Consider the following 18800-nt stretch of genomic DNA (forward strand, 5'->3'; position numbering starts at 1 on the left):
TGCAAACAATCATGAAGTGTCGGTTCGTCAACAGACTGCGTCACAGTATCAAGCCTGAACAGAGCTGTACAGCAGATGTTTACCAGCCAGCGTGCTGTAGATTCAGGTCAGACCTCTTAACTGATTCTTAGTTTTTGGCTGGACCTCAACAGCAGGGTCAGCCCTATAAACGTGACTGTCTGTCCCTGACTGAGTGATGAAGTCAACACCATTGGTCGGCCAAAGGCAGCCGAAGCTTGGGACAGCCGAGTATCCCAGGATGCATTTCGCACCACCCGGCAGTGATGGTGGAGTTTTTGAGCCAGGCTACAAGCTGTTGTAATTTAAAATCTAGGTATTACACATCCAGAACATTTTTTTGAAGACAGCTCACTGATATCACACGAAGCACTCAAACAGAGGTATGATATCGGTGGTAACAGCTTCCTGCAATACTCACAGCTGAAATACTGTCTTAAGGGTAAATCAACCTTTCAAAACAACATTCTTCAACAACCTCCAATGATTGATCAACTTAAACAACTAACCTTTCACAAAAAAAATGTACAAGAATCTGTTAAAAACTGATGACAACCTCAGCATTCCAACCCAAAACTGGGAAAAACACTAAGCTGTTACCACCGATATCAACTATCAGAAACAAATCTGACACTTTTTCAATGTCCACAAACACTAAAATACAACTCACTCAGTCCAAAATCCTTCACAGCGTACACTACACTCAACAGAAAATGTTCACAGACAACAACACTTGCACACACTGCACACTAAACACCGCAGGCGACTACTATCATGCCACCTGGCTCTGCCCACCCATTCAAACATTCTGGACTACTGTTACTCAGAAATTATCCTCCATTCTGGGTTGCAGCATTCCAGTCTCCCCATCCATATGTCTCTTGGGAGAACTCTCCTCAGTTGAACTGCCACTCAGCAATGAACAGCCAACTTGGCTCTTTAACAATTGCCAAGAAAACAATTCTACTCAATTGGAAAAAAATAGACACAACCTCTCAGCATCTCAGTGGCTTCACCTACTCTCTGAACACATTACAATGGAAAGACTCAAAGCAATAACAAAAAAAAAAAACAACAAGTTGACCAGTTCAATTGCCATTGGGCCCCATTCACTCCACTCATCAGTTCTATAGACCTAACAGTGTGAGTAACCATATTAGCATACAAACATATACAGTGCTCACTCACTAACTCACAGCCGCATATATTATGATTGAAATAACAACCTCTCCCGTTGGCTGGTGAATTCAATACCAACTCCACATAAAATCTACTGCCCTGCCAGACTGACTTCATTCTGATGTTTAAAAAAGAAAAAAAAAGAAATTGTGTGTGTATACACAGTACATACACACACACACACACACACACACACACACACACACACACACACACACACACACACACACACACACGCCCTAAACAACCAACCCTAGTAGCAGTAACTGGCTGGCATTATTATAATATTTTTTTGTTATTAGTATGGTGATTTTTGTACTATTTTAGGGTTTTGTTAGGTATTGTCTAGTTCTTGTCATATGTTTTCAATATATGTCTCTACCTCTGTCAGCGTTTATGCACCAATGAAGGAAAAAGAAAAACTGTTAATATTCATTGCAGGTGAGAAAAAACATTTAGATTCTAGACTAATATGTGGTTAGTTTATTCAAATAAGCCCATTTGGAAAATTTGCTCTGATATTTTCAGAGATGTGAGGAGTTGCTGGCCGGGTGAGACCAGCCGGTCATCTAAGCTGCTAGCAGCCCGACTCGGCTCAGCTGAGATGATTGGCCAGTCAATGTCTGTTGTCATCCTGGGGAGAACATGATCTGATGAACTGATCTATGCAGCTCTTTGATAGCTGCTGGCTCTAATGCCGCCGTAGCATTTTGATATATGATATAATTCCTTTTGGAAGATAAATGTTGGTCTCACAGATGAAATCTCACACTTGTAGCTGCCGCGGTAGCTTGTCTGAATGTAAAGTGAAGCTTCATGTTTTTACTGGACAGAATAGTGCTGCATCTGGGGCTCTATATGTACAGATGTCACTACATTTCAATAAATATAAATGTATTCAAATGAACAGGTCAGTTTATATTAAGTTTATTTTTACTTCATCAAGCTACCTAAAACTTTGGATTTTTATTATAGCTAGATTACAGACTGAATAACAATTTACTGCATCTCTCTGAGATTATTTTTTGTAAAAAAAAAAAAAAAGTGTTAGTGGAGCTTTGAGATGAGATTATTTTGTCACAGTACAGTCAGGTAGGTGTGTTGAAGATGAGCTGCTGCTGTCAGAAAGTGCACTGCTGTTCCACCTGTAGAATGATTGTACAGCGTCTTCCCATCCTCGGACGTTTGTACTCCCCACTTGAAGTTGCCAAGTCTGAACTAGCAAGTACACAAGTCCAAACTTGGCGTACATGGCATTGAGAAAGGCCCTATGCTAATTTGGCTTCAAAGCCCAGCACACCTCCTGCGGGCTTGGTTGCCATGTGTTGCCACTTCCTGTATCCATTGTTTCAAATGAAAAGCCCTCTAGGGTTTCATACACGGTCCAGCTATATACTAGGTTTTGACCTAGTCTTGCCTTTCCTACGTCACTCAGACACACAGTCACCCCTTCCTTGGGAGCCACAGGTGTTGGTATGAAATGAGTTCTCACTGAATGAGGGTTTTAACCTCAAATTGAACCCCTCAGCTTGGCAGAAGACCACGATGCTCTGAGCATTCCTCGGTTTGTATCTCTTTTCCACATCTCCCCGTTTTCTAGTGCTATTGTTCTGAATCCATTGTGTAAATCATGCACGTCTTTTCCTTTCTGTCTCTCCCAGCCTGGTTTGTTTTCCCCCCCAGAGCTCATGATGATGGAAATGATTGGACTGTGATTTCTCTCGGACCCCTTTTTTTTGTAAATTTAAGATAGTCACAGGGTCACCTAGTTCTGCTTTTTGATAATCGTTTGTGTGCTGCACTTGTGTGTATTAAAAAAAAGTAGTAAAAAATGCTTACAGACATTCAGTTAATCCTCTGTTTAGAACATAATGCGCATGTAAAATGCATTAAGGAAACTGCATGCTCTGTGTCATCCTTTGAATCATAACAGGGATTTCAAATGCGGTGCTATATATTTGTTTTTGACCAGTTTAAATGTACTGACAGAGTCCTTCTGAGAATAAACAGAGTGAAATGGGGGACTGGGGGAGATTACCATATGGGTTTCCACCAAGAATGACAATATTAAAACAGTAAAAAAAAATTGGGGAAACTAATTCAACGTTTAACCTGCATGGTCAGCCACATAATTATTCAAATGAGTTTTTAATCTGAGAGATTAAGAGTGTGCCATGTTACAGTACCACAAGAACCGCAAGCACAAGAGTGGGTCAGCTTTACCGAGCAGAAATTGCATATTACCTTTCATCTCATTTTTGTCATTTTTAATTTAGCTACATAACAATAATGGCGACTTTTGACATTTGAAATAATCAAAAGAGTAACACACTTACACTTTATTCACTACCAGTGTAATTGATTTCACGCATCTGAGAACATCAAAGAGGGATTGTTTCGAGTCGAGGACCTTCTCCATGCTTTTTGATCTTCCCCTCAATGTTTTCATTATTGTCAAATCAACACTAACCCATATTTATGGATGAGCGTATTCAACAAATCCAACCTCTTCTAATTACAGGGAATAAAAGGCAGTTCTATTTTGGATGAAAGCCTCCTGACAGAGCTGGCATTATTGAAACGAGCACTGCGGCTCCTCTTTTATCACTAATAGCTGCCCAAGACAGCAGAAAAAAACAAGTTGTCTCATTTTACTACAAAAATACTGTATGAACACTGACACACACACATACATATATAGAGCCTTACACATGTGTGGACATTCATGCACAGAACATATGAATTTCGGACAGAAATATCAACCAAGGGTTTAATTGAAAATGAAAGACAGTATGACAGTAAGAGAGATAAATACATTAGCTTCACATTCCCTTACTCATGTTTTTAGCAGTGTATAGAGTTGTCACACATTCACGCACACGCAGACTGTCTTTATGCAACATATTGCAGGGCTGGCTGGCTTCAGCTCAGGGTGAGAAGACAGACGCAAGGGTCACCGCCTGACAGCTTGCGACGGGGCGAATTGTCTGCGTCTGTTTACTTCCCCAAAGCAACTGGGCATCAATGTCTTCATTTTGTTTTTTTTTTTGCTTTCACACATCTTTGTGACTACAATACAATGTGGAATTGTCTGTTTGGGAATACAGTTTGACCTGTGTCAAATCCTATTTTTGTCGTTGCCATTTTTAACTTGCATGGGGTATTGAGACTCCCTACAAAGGGCAATTCAAGTTATCTGAAGAGTATATATGAGAATATACTGTACTAAATGTGACTGTCAACTCTTTGTCTAAATGCACCAAAGCAAGGTTAAGGACAGATTGTGGGTACGAACATTAATTGCAATGTTACACAAACTCGGGTCTCATACAGTACGACAGTCTGAAGTGCGACACATCCACCACTCCGACTTCCACACCCTTTTCTTTCCACCTCGCTACATGAAGGACACACTATTTCCTGCACTGACACTGAACATTGGCGTTGGATGCAACTCGTGACGAGTCAATGCAGTTCCTATGGGTACTGGGCCGCAACAAAACCACCAAACATAATTTAAAAACAATGGCTGGAGCTAGGCGTGCAATGGATCACAAAACCCATGGTTCAGATCACAGTTTTGAGTCACACATTGGATCATTTTTCAGATCAGCCCAAAAAGGGTTATTGCAAACTAATTCAACTAGAATATGGTGCATTTAATTTGTTGTGGTCTTATGGTTTGCATATCAGTTTCATTGTCAAACTTCAGCTCCTAATAATGGTCCTAAACAACTTCACAAATGTGACACTGGATGCTTAAATACCTTTATTGCAGTTTGAATATTTGGGAATGTATGGATTTTAACAGTTGTGTTTCAAAAACATAAAAATGTCATTTTTCCATGTTGATAAATTGACATCACAGCAACATCTCTTGTTTATCTTGAAGCTGTGGGCAGACAGTGCTTTTAATATGTTGACATGACTCACAAAAATGCTAAGGCACATCTAGTCATTGCTACAGATTTGCATAAAATCTGTCATTTTTAAAAGGACATTTCTGTTAGGGATTGAATTACCTTCAAAGAAAAAGGGCTGTTTTTGATTAGACTGCTGCTAAATGAATTAAGTTTGACTTTTTTGTAAAATATAAAAAATGTGCCTGAGCAGACTCTACCTCAAGCTAATGTTAAACCAGTCAAATGCATTCTGTCTGCATTTTAAATATGTTCATATAACTGCTTTAAAAATGTTTGACTTAAACATGGAAAACATGACTTTCAGCCTATAGAATGAAAGAGCTGCAACACAGATTTGTTCTCAACATGCACTCACATTACAACAGAATCTGACAAAACAGAAAAACACACACGCCTACAGACACTGCTACCCCCCATGCTGCTTAACTCATGTCCAGTTCAATGTCAGTGTCAATCTATTGTCATCAGTGCAGCCCTGCGCGGGGAGACAGAAATCTGGTGAATGACCGCTGATGGTATCTTTGATGAGGTCAGACTGGCAGGAGGAAAAAAAAAAGAAAAAAGACATCCAGGCACAGCTGGAGCATCCGTGTTGAACAACACCCTGCAGAGTGAAGAAATGAGAGAAACACTATACATTATTCCTTTTCACAGGACATTTCAGGGCAACTGCATATGCTACATTTCCATAATTCATGTGTCCCCCAAAAAGGTCATACACAACTAGCACCAATTCCAACGTATAAGAAATAAGGAAGAAATGATAAGTAGCAGTTTAACTGCAATGTAGAGTAGTTTGAGAGAGATTGATTATGTTTACACACACAATATGAATGCAAGATTCATATGTAGTGTAGTGCTGCGGTAAGTACATCTTGGTGTAATTTATCTGGAGGAAAGCAGCCCAATCAGACCACCATATCATAGTGGACAAAACAACCCATGGTCTACTACTTACGCTGATGAAGCCCAGGCATTAGACATTGATTAAACATGAGCTCAGCTGTTTACATTCTTAATTTATTGATTTACATTTAGCACTAATGCAATTTCTACTCATATACCTGCTTGTAATACGGTTAGAGCTAACCTTTGTGCAGATATACCAGTGGAGTGTTATGTTGCTGACAAGTAGATTTGCAGAGAGCAGCAAAAAAACACCACACACACAACAATTAATTTAACTACTATAAAAACAGCATAGTACAGTTAAAAGGCCAGGTCATTAGTGTCTGTCAATTACAGAAACACTGAACCAAAGGTTAAAACCAAGCTAACCACTTAGAGTCATGCCCTACTGCATACATATGTTAAGCATAAACTGAAAAGCTTGCCACTTCGTGAGAGAAAGCTATTCTATGTTCGGTTAAAGTGAAGCAGTGAGCACTTAATGTTCCAGTATTCCCAGTGGCGATGACTCAACATATATGAGAGAAGAGGCACAGTGTCCCGAAGAGCCACAAGAACATACATTTGAACTTTGCATTTATGTGAGCTGCACATTAGAGCTATGAACGGTCATTCGTCCATAGTTATGACACGCGTTTCCAGTTAGCAGGGCCATTGTGGCAGTTAGCTTAGATGTACTGAGATGGACAATTAGGTAGGTCACTCTCTTCTGCAAATCATTCTTGCTTGTAAGTTGCTTTGGATAAAAGCTGCTGCTAATGTTTCCCTGAAATATTAATAATTAGCATAATTTTAACCTTTTTTCCTGTGCTAGTAGGGCATCAGGCTTTTGACATTAGACACATTTAATCTAACAATCAATATCTAATGTCCTATCCTATCTAATGACATTTACACACCAAGTTGGTGACTCAGATTACAAAACAATCCTGGACAAATTCTTTGGAAATGGGTCGAATATGTTGCATGGCACCAAGAGAAACTATGTTCAGCACATGTTGTTAAAGCTCAATTCTTCTGTCGAGTTAAAATTGGTAGCTTTAATAAGCACACTGACTCCAGAAATCTGTCTATGACTCAGAAAATGCATATTGGGTAAGAGCAGTCTGACAGACCAGACAAACACAGATTGGCAAAACAACAGCATGTGGCAGCAGTCCTCTACTTGTAGAGGACTAATTGATAATCAGGAACAGCTGTGCAGGCAGGTGACTGGGTCAGCTGATGAGCAGAGGCAGGGAACTCTATGGTAGCAGCTAGTGGACAGGTGAGAAATGGCAAATCTGCTAGAATACGTGGTATGGACTAATTAGAGGAAGTGGGAACAGGTGAGGAAAAGAGAAAAAAAACAAGACCAAGACTTTGAATGCTACTGAAAATAAACCCAATACAATGTATATAATTTAAAAAAAAACAACTTTTCAAGGAGGCTTTATCTGGTAGCCAATGTTTCAAAAAATAGTCTGTTTGATGAAAGCTTACACAGGCAGGCAGCCCAACAAAAACATCTAAAAAAATCCTTTCTTCTCACTATTGTATCTTCTGGTCTTTGGAGCTTATTGAGAATTCTAAGTACAATCTGCTCCGATGAGCTAAAGGAAACGTCTGCTGAGTATGACCCCAAATAAGAGAGAAAACAAAAGCAGTAATTGGTTGCACTCCGTCCATCTAAGTGTGGATTATATTAGAGTTAAGAGAAATTTGGAACAGACTGGATATTGTAAGAGACTCGAGTGTAACTTCATCCAACTATGTTCAAACATAAATGGGTGAGACCATAGAAAAGTGACACACTGCGTTGGGAGTGAGGCTTTGTCTTTCAAGAGAAATTCAGCTTCAAAGTGTTCTCACATATGCACTGAGGACACGGGGCATCTTTCTGAACATCTACTGCGTGTGGTGACATGCAGCTTCAAAGTGCAACTCAAAAATGCATTGAGAACATTGGACATTCATCTTAACATCTCTCTGTTCTAACATGTATCATAGAGTTGCTCGGTACCACAGGGCAATTTCTCCCATCCAACTAATGGGATTTAAATGAGGGGATGGTGGGGAAGTTGCTTTCCACAAAACGTTACCTTATATTTTGTACTCTTATTAACACATTTCATAATCATTTTTCAGGTAGAAGTTATAGATAGATATATTTGGCATTTTGTTCTAGAGATGAGTTGTTTTGTTCACATAATCATGACAAAGTGTCAAATGATAAGTTAATTTATTCTTGATATTTATTCTTTGATGACCCTTTCTCACCTAAAAAAGTACAAACTGTTGCTTTCAGTGTTTTTAAAAGGCCAAAAAGCAAGATCATTTTTCAACTCCTTTTATCTTTCTCAACAATCTGACAGTGTTCTGACAGGCGTAGTTTCAAGGGTGACATCTTCTTCAAAACTCTTTGATATGACATCAAAAAAGCCAAACAGCAAATTTGATGAGTGATTTCTAAAGACATCCAGAGCTTCTGCAGCTTTTTAAAGATTTAGACTGTTTTTATAAAACAAGTTCTCATGTCACTGCCATCCAAAATGACCAAATAGACCATTCCAAAAAAGACTCATTTGAGAGTTTTCTATTATGCCACTTCAATGGTTTGAGCTTAGTTAAGTGTAGGCAAAAACGACTTGGTTAAGTAGCCCATTATCTGAGGGATTACATCCATATTTGACAATTCTGAACCTTGCAATTTATGTCAGATGCCAATGTTCAGTGCCAATGCAGGAAGTAGTGTGCCCAAACCACAATCTTTTCCTAACCTTAAGCATTCTGCAGTTGCCATGTGCATTGCAAAAAGTGAGAATTTTGAAAAATTTTGGCATTAGTGTTAATTTTGTCAGCTATTTTTTGTTAGTCCTGTGTCAAATGTCCTTGTTAGTTTTTATCATATTAAGTCAACTTTATCCTGTTAGGGTTAGTCAAAGAAAACCAAAACTATTTTAGTATAGTTTTAGTCAATGAAAACTGCATTTTAGTCTTTTTTAGCTATCAGATTATATTGAACATTTCAGTCAATCTAGTCAAGCCAAAACCAACATTTTTTGTCGTTTTAGTCAAACTCGTTTCACACAAGATTTTATTATCTGATAAAAAACACAGGTTGAATGATTAAGAATGCAGCTTTGCAGAAAGTGTCTGGTCTGATGGTATCAATTTAAGGAATACATCCAGACATGAAACATTTGAAACAAACGTTCTGATTTGCTTATTTATTTTGAACCAACACAATTCAACAACTGGGGCCCAATACTGTCTTTAAAACAATGAGAGCTGTACAGACAACAAAACATGTTGAAACCAATTTTTTGGTTGCCCAAAGTACAAACTTACCTTTCTGTTCTGAACAATGGAAATAAAAGTAGTTCAAATGTGCTCCATGCATGGACTTAATAATGACATACGGTAAAATTGCTGTCTAGCAAGCTAGTTCACATGGCATCAATATTAAAGACTAACAAGGCAAGGTTTGCTAGAATAACAACAACCACGATAAGGAAAGGTAACGTTATACACTGCTATTTTAATCAATACAGCTGTCTGGGCTGCATAATGGCTCGCGTTTCACTCGCACTGTGCATACATAAACATGACCTGAAGACTATTTTCCTCTCTTTTATGTGTGTAACTACAGTCATTGTCTATTGGGCTGTGAGGACTTCCAAAACATGGTTGACCTACACTCAACACTGCAACTGAACGCCTCCACTGTAGACACAAAGACGGCGCACTTGCTGCAACTGCTGCTCTGCTAATGTGCTGCTCAGGCCATAACATTTTGTCTCCTCTTTTTTGTCAAGGAAGATAAAGAGAGATTTCGTTAAGTTTTTCAGTTTTCATCAATAATATTGCATGTTGATATAGTCAAAGTTTAATGATGATGGTGCCATCTCGTCATCGTCTTGCCTTAGTAATGTAAACAAAGGTTGCTGACGAACATATTTAGTCATAGTTTTCATTAACGAAATCGTTGGCATTAGATGCAAAAAAAAAAAAAAGTTTAGCATTGAACATGATCTTGGGTGAGCCAGTGTGTTTTCAGCAAAGCAAAACCATATTGTAGAATATGTTTTTTTAACAGGGTTAATTTACACTTAGCAAAATTATTAGTTTAGTGCATTCAGTGCTGAGACATTTCGACCTCATGTCTCAGTGAATCTGTAATGGTGGCTCGCCTTTGACCCTTGTTATATTGCAAAATACACTGAGAAGGCTTCACTGTGGCAGGAGCAATTTAACCTTTTACCCCTGCACTCCTGCCACCTGGTAAAAAGTACACCTCTGCCCTCGCCAATTGAGTTATTCCCTGCTATGTGGTAGAGATATACTGTACAAGTTCTCACACATGCAAACACGGCACACAAGGAGATACAAAATAGCAAAACTGCCACAGGGAAACACATAACTAAGTGTGAGAAGAGAAAAACTCAAACATATTAGGATTTTCCACTTTTGAAACAAACCAGAGCTTTCTTATCAGTGTGTGACTTATATATCAAAACCCCATTCACAGCCTTACCTTGATGCGTGTGCACACACACACACACACTGCAGAAGTAATTTTTTTTTTTCGGTACTTAATCCTCCTGTCATGATATCTCTAGGATCTGCAGTATCCTTTGCCTTGGTCCTTGCAATCCCCCCAAGATTACTTTGTTATCATCCATCTATATCCTTCTCTCACTCTATTTCCCAATCTATTCCTCCTTTCCTCACTTTGTTTTCCTCTCATCTAGTCCCTAACTGCCCTCTTTCCCTCTTCTTTTCACTGTCTCAGCTAATTTTATTAATAGAAACCGGCCACTCAGACATCAGTGGGTTGTAAATGACCGTAGCCTCTTTTCCCCTCACTCATGAAAGATAAAGAGGAGAAAAAAAAGAGATAGAATATAGCTAAAAAAGGAGAGTAAGAAGAGGACAGTGAGGAGAGAATCAGAAACAACAGAGAAAAATTGAGGACAGAGAAAGGAAAAGTAATTAAGGTGAGGGGAGAGGGGGAGAGACTGGAGACCCCACTCAATAAATCAGAGCTGCCAAGAACCTGTCAGTCTCCAGGCTCTTTTTATTGGTCACTGAGGATCAGCTAGTATTAGTCACTGGGGTCTCGCGGTGTGTGATTGGGTGGTTGAGTGGGCAGTGTGCGTGCGTGTGTGTCCGTGTGTGTGTGTGTGTGTGTCTGGAAGGATTCCATCAATAACACATGGATCGGGGCCACAGGCGGAGACAAGGAGTCATGTTGGAGATGGTTGAAGATGTGCCGAAGAAGAGCAGTGTCCACGTGTGTGTTTGTGCGCCGCATATGTGTGTGTGTGTCAGTATGAAAGGGTGAGAGACAGAGAGAGAGACAGAGAGGGGTAGAGAGAGAGAGAGAGAGATAACAAGTGAGGTATTCATGTTGGGTAATGAAAGAGCGTACAGCGGGAGAGAGAGAGAGAGAGAGAGAGAGCTCAGGGATAGCCGTCATTAGACAAGCCAGTTCTCACTAATGATCATCGGGAGAGGCAGCAGCACCCCGTGAGAATGTGTGTGTGTGTCGATATGACTATGAGTGCATGAGCTTACCTCTGAGCATGCGCACCCTTGTGTGTGTGTGTGTGCAATGAATCATGATTCAAGGCCCCCTTGCCATCTCTAACACCCACAAGCATTAAGGTCATAACTGATGGCAGGACTCCTTGTGATTCTGGGTTGTGTGTGTGTGTGTGTTCGTGTAGGATCACCCAGGTGAAGAGGACACAATTGGGCCCCCTGGCTCCCATTATAGCGATGCATGGCAGCATCAGGGTCAACCTGAAAGAAAAAGAAAGACAGAAAGTCACAAGTAAAGTGGTGAGTCCCCTAAAACAAGGCCTGAAAGACTGACTGGCACACACACACACACACACACACACAAATACATTGGCCAATCAGTAGTCAGGCTGCCGCAGTGACACAAGTGATCCTCCGGGAATCCCCCCCTCCCCCCTCCTCCTCCCAATCCCCATCTTCAGTTTCTGAAGTTGCTGACGATTTGAGGATCACTCAGCATTTAAGCTTTAAAGCACTGCTGGCTGACTACTACCTGACACATGCTGTAGTGTGGGTTAATGGGAGTTAAAGGTACCCTGTGGAGTCTCCTTGAAAAACACACTCAGTTATGATGGCATTCAGTGATTCTCAGCAAACCGCATTACATCTCTCCTTGAGGCCTTAAAACCTACGTTGTTTACGGGTTTAGATAGGCTACTGTTATGTTTCTCCGCCTTGCTGGTTCTTCGCTGTGCTGCTGCCAACAACTGTCAAAAGTCAGCTCGCTTTTCATTTGACATTCGCTTTGACTGGTGCTTCTCCTACTCCAGCTGACATGATGCTCCTCTCCTCTCACTCTCGCTTCATCTTCAAGTTCACGTTTTACTACACATTTGCTGTAGTCAACACAGATGTGTATCGTATTAGGCTGGAAGTATGCTTCTGCAAAGTAGGGCTTCGTTATTGAATAATCTGTTGCTCAATTAATTGCCTTAATCGTTTAGTCTATTACCAAGGTCAGGTCTTCAAATGTTTTGTTTGGTTTGGTCCAGTGCAAAGCCCAAAGATATTCAATTTATGCTAATGCAAGACAAGAAAAAGCAGGAAATTGTAACATTTGAGAAGCTACAACAATGTGATGTTTGCCATTTTCACTTGAAAAATGATCAAGATCCCCTACAGACATGTCTAATAACATAAAAATACAAACACCAAAAAGTGAAATTACCTCCTTAAAAATCCTTAAAATGGCATCTCTTCCTTCTCCCTTATTGAAAATATGAAAATATTTTTCATTTAAAAAGTTGAACTGTAGGACACAAGATGTCTCCTACTGAACTGAAAAGTCCATTCTCAGTGTATAAACACTGGCGGCTTCAGGTTTCCACATCACACCTGTGTAAGTTACATACTAGATCACAATTGGCTTCCAAACTAGTTGCGATGTCACCAATCATGCTCATAGGTACACGCCTTAATCTCAGATTTAAGGTTAGCACAGAGAAACTTTCCTCCTTTAGCAGATGAATGTGAAAACAGCCTCCTATTGTCAAACTCTGCACATACATCATTCTGCAGAGTGAAGTTCAAACATCCAACTGAAGGAACAAATAGAAAAACACAATTTTAACCGGAGGGGGATCATTAAACCGTTATCAAAGCAGTTGCTGAATAATTTCCTCTTAATTGACTAATCAATTAATCATTACAGATCTACTGTGAAAATACATGTGAACATCCCCGTGGACACAGGAGAATGTAATGGGTAATGTAGGTTGCAGAGGCCAAAGAAGCCAATGTGTACACCTCCCTGATCTCAACAACATGTGTGGATCTGCATGTTAAGCAAACTGACTGGGTGATTCAACTCTTGCTGGGAGGCGGACTCAAAACGGAAAAAAAACAGTACACACTATACTCAAAATCCATAAAGGTATTAAAATGTTTTTTTTCCAGATAACCCCTGTCTATGTGCAACCAAAAGAAGCATGTTCCAGCCTTTACTCGTGTACACATACATGCTAGTTGAGCATCATATACAAACAAAACAGGGATATGCTCATTGGAACATTTCCCAACAGCACCACCAGTGGTCACAAAGTCCAGAGGCTCCCTTTTAATAATATGGGTTTATAGTAATTGCTTATAGCTTCAAACCAAAACCCCCTGAACAGTTTGAACATTACAGTAGAGCAATGTGTACAATCTCTACAGAAAAAAGTGAAAATGCAGAGTGACCCCCACATGTTTAATGGAAGAATTACTGTCTTCATTTCATACAACTCAGGAGAAGCTGATATCGACCCCAACATACAGTATTGGCAGAACAAAAGATCTGTGTAGTTGTAGTTTGAGCACATTCATCGTGTATATTGAAGTATTTTACCAGCATCTGAAAAATATGGGTTTATAATATTGGTGTTTGGAGTGAAATCATTATAAAGTACTTGAAAGTTATTCCCTGTTGACTGACTGTGTCTATTGGGCGATACTGGATTATGGACCTTTTCATTCACCAATCTTCGGAGGTTTTTGTTAATTTTGTTTAGCAAAGCCATAAATATCAATATTTCAAATACCTGACAGCAATTAAATTCACTCTAAAAACTGAGACTAGGGAACAGTTTTTTAGAAGGGGGAAAAAAAAATCAATACTTGCTGACTCCCATCAAACAGTTCTGAATGTTTTATCCCAGTGCTTTTGTTTCTACAAGGGGGTTTACATTTGGATTAGAGCCTGAGCCTTTGAGTACAATTTGACCTTTACAACGTACAGTAAGTATCGCTCTTGAGATTAGAGTAAGCAGACATACTGTAAACTCTGAATTATTGTCTGCAGCTTGATTTTTGCTTCAGCCTCTTAGTCTGATTAATAATGACTCTGTGGATTGAGAAACAAAGAAATTAAGATACGTGAGTATGGACACACAGAGTGCCTCTCTACTCTGAGAGAGATACTGCTTAATGCCACACAATGGCATCTTTTTTGGCAAGGCCTTTTGACACGACACAGCGCCAGCGTCTCATCCCAGTCGCATGTGGAACTCGGCAGCAGTGCAAAGCCATTATCACCTTCAAGCAGGGGGAATAGGAGCAGAGGATTACCCCTGCAACAGTCAAATATTGCTTGACTCTGAGCCATTATCCCAAAGCTCCCTTATTCACTTCTCAGCCTTGCATTCATCACCTTCAGATCCTTGAGCAGCTCTGCTTCCTTCCACTCCACACACACAGCATGTGTAGAAGCTGCTTGCTGGCAACCACTTCTCCCTGTGGTGTGTATGTAGTTTGTGGATCGTCCTGCAAAGAAAAGAATATCAGCAACAGCAGTGCCTATCTACTGAGTGAAGGAAATTACATTTTTTTTGTATTCTAATTTAATTTGTCATTTAATCCTTTTCTGGGTGTTGTTAGGATTTTGGAACATTCACGACTCAGTCTGGAGACAGTTATGATGGGTATTGTTACATTCAACTGCAAAATGCATCAATTGGAGGCTCTTTCATGTGAAAATACATACAATTAAGCAGCATAGTAAACTCTTTAGCCAGCAGACTATTCAGGTCTGCAGTGATAACAGTGATATTGTAATGTCTCCTCGCTTCTCCCCATCTGAATCCTTCTGCTTCATCTTATTTCTCTCAAATAATAATAATAATAATAAATAAATAAAATAAGAGACACTGGCACATACTGTTAAAGAAATTAAACATATTCATCCTAAGCTGAAAAGAATTGCGTGGTGTCTCTTTGTGATAGAAATATAATTAACAACAGAGCATATAGAGGCAAATATCACCTCATTTTCTAATATTTAGCTTGGAATGCACACCGGAAAATATTTACCTGTCTCATTAGGAATAATAATGTGTTCAAACACAAATCAGGCAAAGGTTAATGTTTTTTTTTTTTTTTAATGAAATTGCTATTAAATAGTCCCCTAAAAAGAGCAGTATGGGGGAATGGGTCTAACGACTCTTCAGTGTCCAACTGACTAACTAGCTGGCAGACTGGAGACACAAGAGACATTTTGTTTACAGTGATCCAACATTATATTGACTCAGGCAAAGATATCGCGCTCTGCTAGATAAAACGCCTCTGAAAAGCCATTTCGCATTTGGAGACAATAACAAGATTAGTGTGTCCGTCCAAGCTAAAACTCCAGTGTCTGTCTGGCTGGTCACCAGCGTACAGCTCGCACATTTCCCATTGTTTGTTGGAGGACGTTTGGTCATCATTATTATAGAGCAACGAGAAAATACCCATTCACATTTTAAAAAATTGCTCACACACACATACACATGTTCTTGAATATACCTCCAAATACATCTCAGAATTGTTGAGCAGAAGAGAGTAAATGAACGATTTAAATCACAAACAATAAAAAATTATTTTCTGCCGTTTCCAACTAAACCTTAATTAAACAGGTTCAAAAGTGTTTTACATTATATTGGTATTTAATTAAAAAGGCTGTTTTTGTCTGTTTTCATATTCACTCAACAACTAGGCAAGTTTATGCTGATATTATTGAAACATTTATTTGATGTTCATTTAAGTAATAATAGAACAAAAAAAAAAAGTACAATATGTCTTGATCTTTTGATGTTCTACTTGCATGTTTATTCACTCGTCTCAAAGAAGGACACCTTTATTATTTCTCACCGTAATGGAAAATGGAGTGCACAGTAATGAATACACATTATTAAATACTCAAGAGGGATACTGGCTGCTATATTGATACACAGCTCCCACACATTTATAATGGGTCCTTGTCAAGAGGCTGAGTGGAGGAGAATGCTGCTGCCTGTACATTTGTAAATGGTCTGAGCAATTAAGAAAAGATGTAGTGTTGGAAGGGTATCCGATTGTGGTGAAAACATACACACGCACATATATATATATATATATATATATATGACAGTATTCATATACAAGTTTGGGCACATAACTGTAATTCGCACCCTCTCCCATGTGTCCTACTATTATTTATTATCCATCCATTCATTCATGCTCTTTTCTATCCTGTCTCTCATGGTCACACACTCACTAGAGGGAATCTCCTGGGACAATAATATGTCTGCTTCTCTGTTCCAACCATTGAGGTGGAGGGAGGCTCTGTTGTGTAGCACTGGACCAGTTTGGCAAGTAAGGAGGAGGCTGGGTCATTGTAAAACATCATCTAAAGTATGTCAAAACTCAAATAAGCTTGTCATTCCCCAACAGGACAGATCAGGTCCTTGACCTGAGTGGGTGACCCAGGGCAGGGCTAAAATTACAAGTTCAATACTATGATAAAAATAAAGATGAAGAAAAGAAATCAATCTTATTGGTGCCATCCCAACCTTACTGATCCTGGCAGTTACATGGTGACACCCAATGGCGGCCTGTAAACATATAATTCAAGCCATAACTCCTGACTCCTCTTGGTATAATATTCATATTACAGGATACAGCTGAAAAGATTATTCACCTTATTGTCAATGAATCTAATCGAAATATCAAAACCAACAATGTGTTAGTCTGTTTCACAATTATCTTTGACTTCCCTTCCATGTCTGTGGCACTGTAGCCCAAAGCCCAAAGGTTGATAAATATATACATTCATTTAAAAAATACTTAGTGATTTTCTAAAACAGCTGGGCACTGTAGTTTTTGTCAACAGTTACTCAAACAGAAGCATTTGTTGAGGTTCTATTTTCAGCGGCGGATTAATACACATTTGGTTTAGTGAGTATTTCCAGCAGCAGCACAGAGTGTGTGGGACTGAGTCAAAACAAACTACAGTGCCCACGTTCATGGTAATGAAGGAACATGTAACCCAGTGCAATGGTGTAGCCCACTGATGTGTTTTTAATAGTTTTTGGACAACAATGGAGCTCTATAGCACAGAGGAATAAAATGTATCAGACTTTAGATGCACTGACACTACTTGTTAGTAGGATCAATTCACTGTTCGTTTTGATCTTTTCATGTGTTTTATTGACAATAAGAAAAAAATATAGAATATCACCAGGCCTGTTGTTACTTTCTGGCATTTTTAAAAAAGTTTTTGCACTCTCTGTCATGTTTTTATGATTATTTAAACATCCAGTTATGTCATGTTGTACACCATGATGATTGTTCACCATTGCATGTTTCATACTGTCATGTCATACTTTTGTTAGTCTTGAGAAATAAATGAAAGTATGAATAAATAAAGTTGCTCTAACAGCCCTCCTGTGAGGAAGCTTCCCTCAGCAAAAGGATTATACCCTCTAGCCTTGATGGTAAACCAGTAGGATAAAAGATTAGCTCAGCAGACACCATCAGTACTACAGAGATGGTTGGAGAGTGCTACCCAATTATCCTGGATATCTACTTTAAGGAGCTTTATAAACAGCCTCTCTTGTTAAAGGAAACTAAATCCACTCTTACTCTATTAGATATGATCTCTCTAGGATATTGAGTGCATTTTTTGAGTTATTCCTGCAGTTATTCTAATGTTACTATTCACTTTTACGGCCAGTTTCAGGGCAACACATAATATATAAATAAAGGATTTACTATTTCACCACCATAATTTTGTTCCAGGCGGTGTTTATAAGGCTTTAAAACAGCGTTTAGGCCTTCGTGTTGGGAAAAAATTTATTAAAACATTTTAGAGGTTTTATTTTTTGGTTATTGCTCTGTCCTGGACTGTGACTCTGATAAAAGAACATTATAACCCTAACCTACAGAATATAACTAATAATATTAATTAATACAATGTAAATACTGTTCTCAATGGCAACAATGTAAGGTGCAGTATGTGGTATGTATATTTTGACCTTGTCCTCTGTGATTGGTGTATAATTTATTTACATGTGATCAGCAGTCAGGCATGAATGGTCACACTTTCCCACAGCTTGGCAGTTTATTTGTGGTGGTGGACTCTTTGGACTTCATCCTTCACAAACCAGAGAAAACAGACAAAGTACCATGCGAAAAAAAAAAAATGCTCGTCTGCAGTTCTATCACCCAAAATTTGCTGCTTGCCTATGTGTCTTTTGCTGCTGCTGCAAAAACAAAGAAATCCTACATAAAAGTAATTTCAGGACAGAGCAAGCCTGTTTGAGTGGGCCGCCCAAATACATTCCATGCACGGATTCACTGCAGCTGTGGTTTACAGTGTATGTGTAGGTGAAGAGTGCAATAGAAGCAGTGATAGCGTAGTAACAACAAGACTGTCAAGAAGTAGTGTGTTCCCCTTTTTTCAAAATGCTATATGAACTATTGATGGCACATAGG

At 39.2% G+C, this 18800-nt stretch overlaps 1 protein-coding gene across 7 annotated transcripts in view; it reads right to left on the minus strand.

The window, feature by feature from the left end:
* Nucleotides 1–4951: 4951 nt before the first annotated feature.
* The window catches only part of LOC122976590, a 281468-nt gene continuing 267619 nt past the window's right edge, over nt 4952–18800 (minus strand). For all 7 annotated transcript variants that reach the window (XR_006400983.1, XR_006400984.1, XR_006400979.1 and 4 more), the window contains 3 exons: nt 14722–14834; nt 11747–11816; nt 4952–5724 (listed from right to left, as the gene is read on the minus strand). The gene's annotated coding sequence lies outside the window, so the exon portion shown is untranslated. The remainder of the gene's footprint in view (nt 5725–11746; nt 11817–14721; nt 14835–18800) is intronic.

Source organism: Thunnus albacares, chromosome 24 (assembly GCF_914725855.1).
Source record: "Thunnus albacares chromosome 24, fThuAlb1.1, whole genome shotgun sequence".
Classification (NCBI taxonomy): Eukaryota; Metazoa; Chordata; class Actinopteri; order Scombriformes; family Scombridae; genus Thunnus; species Thunnus albacares.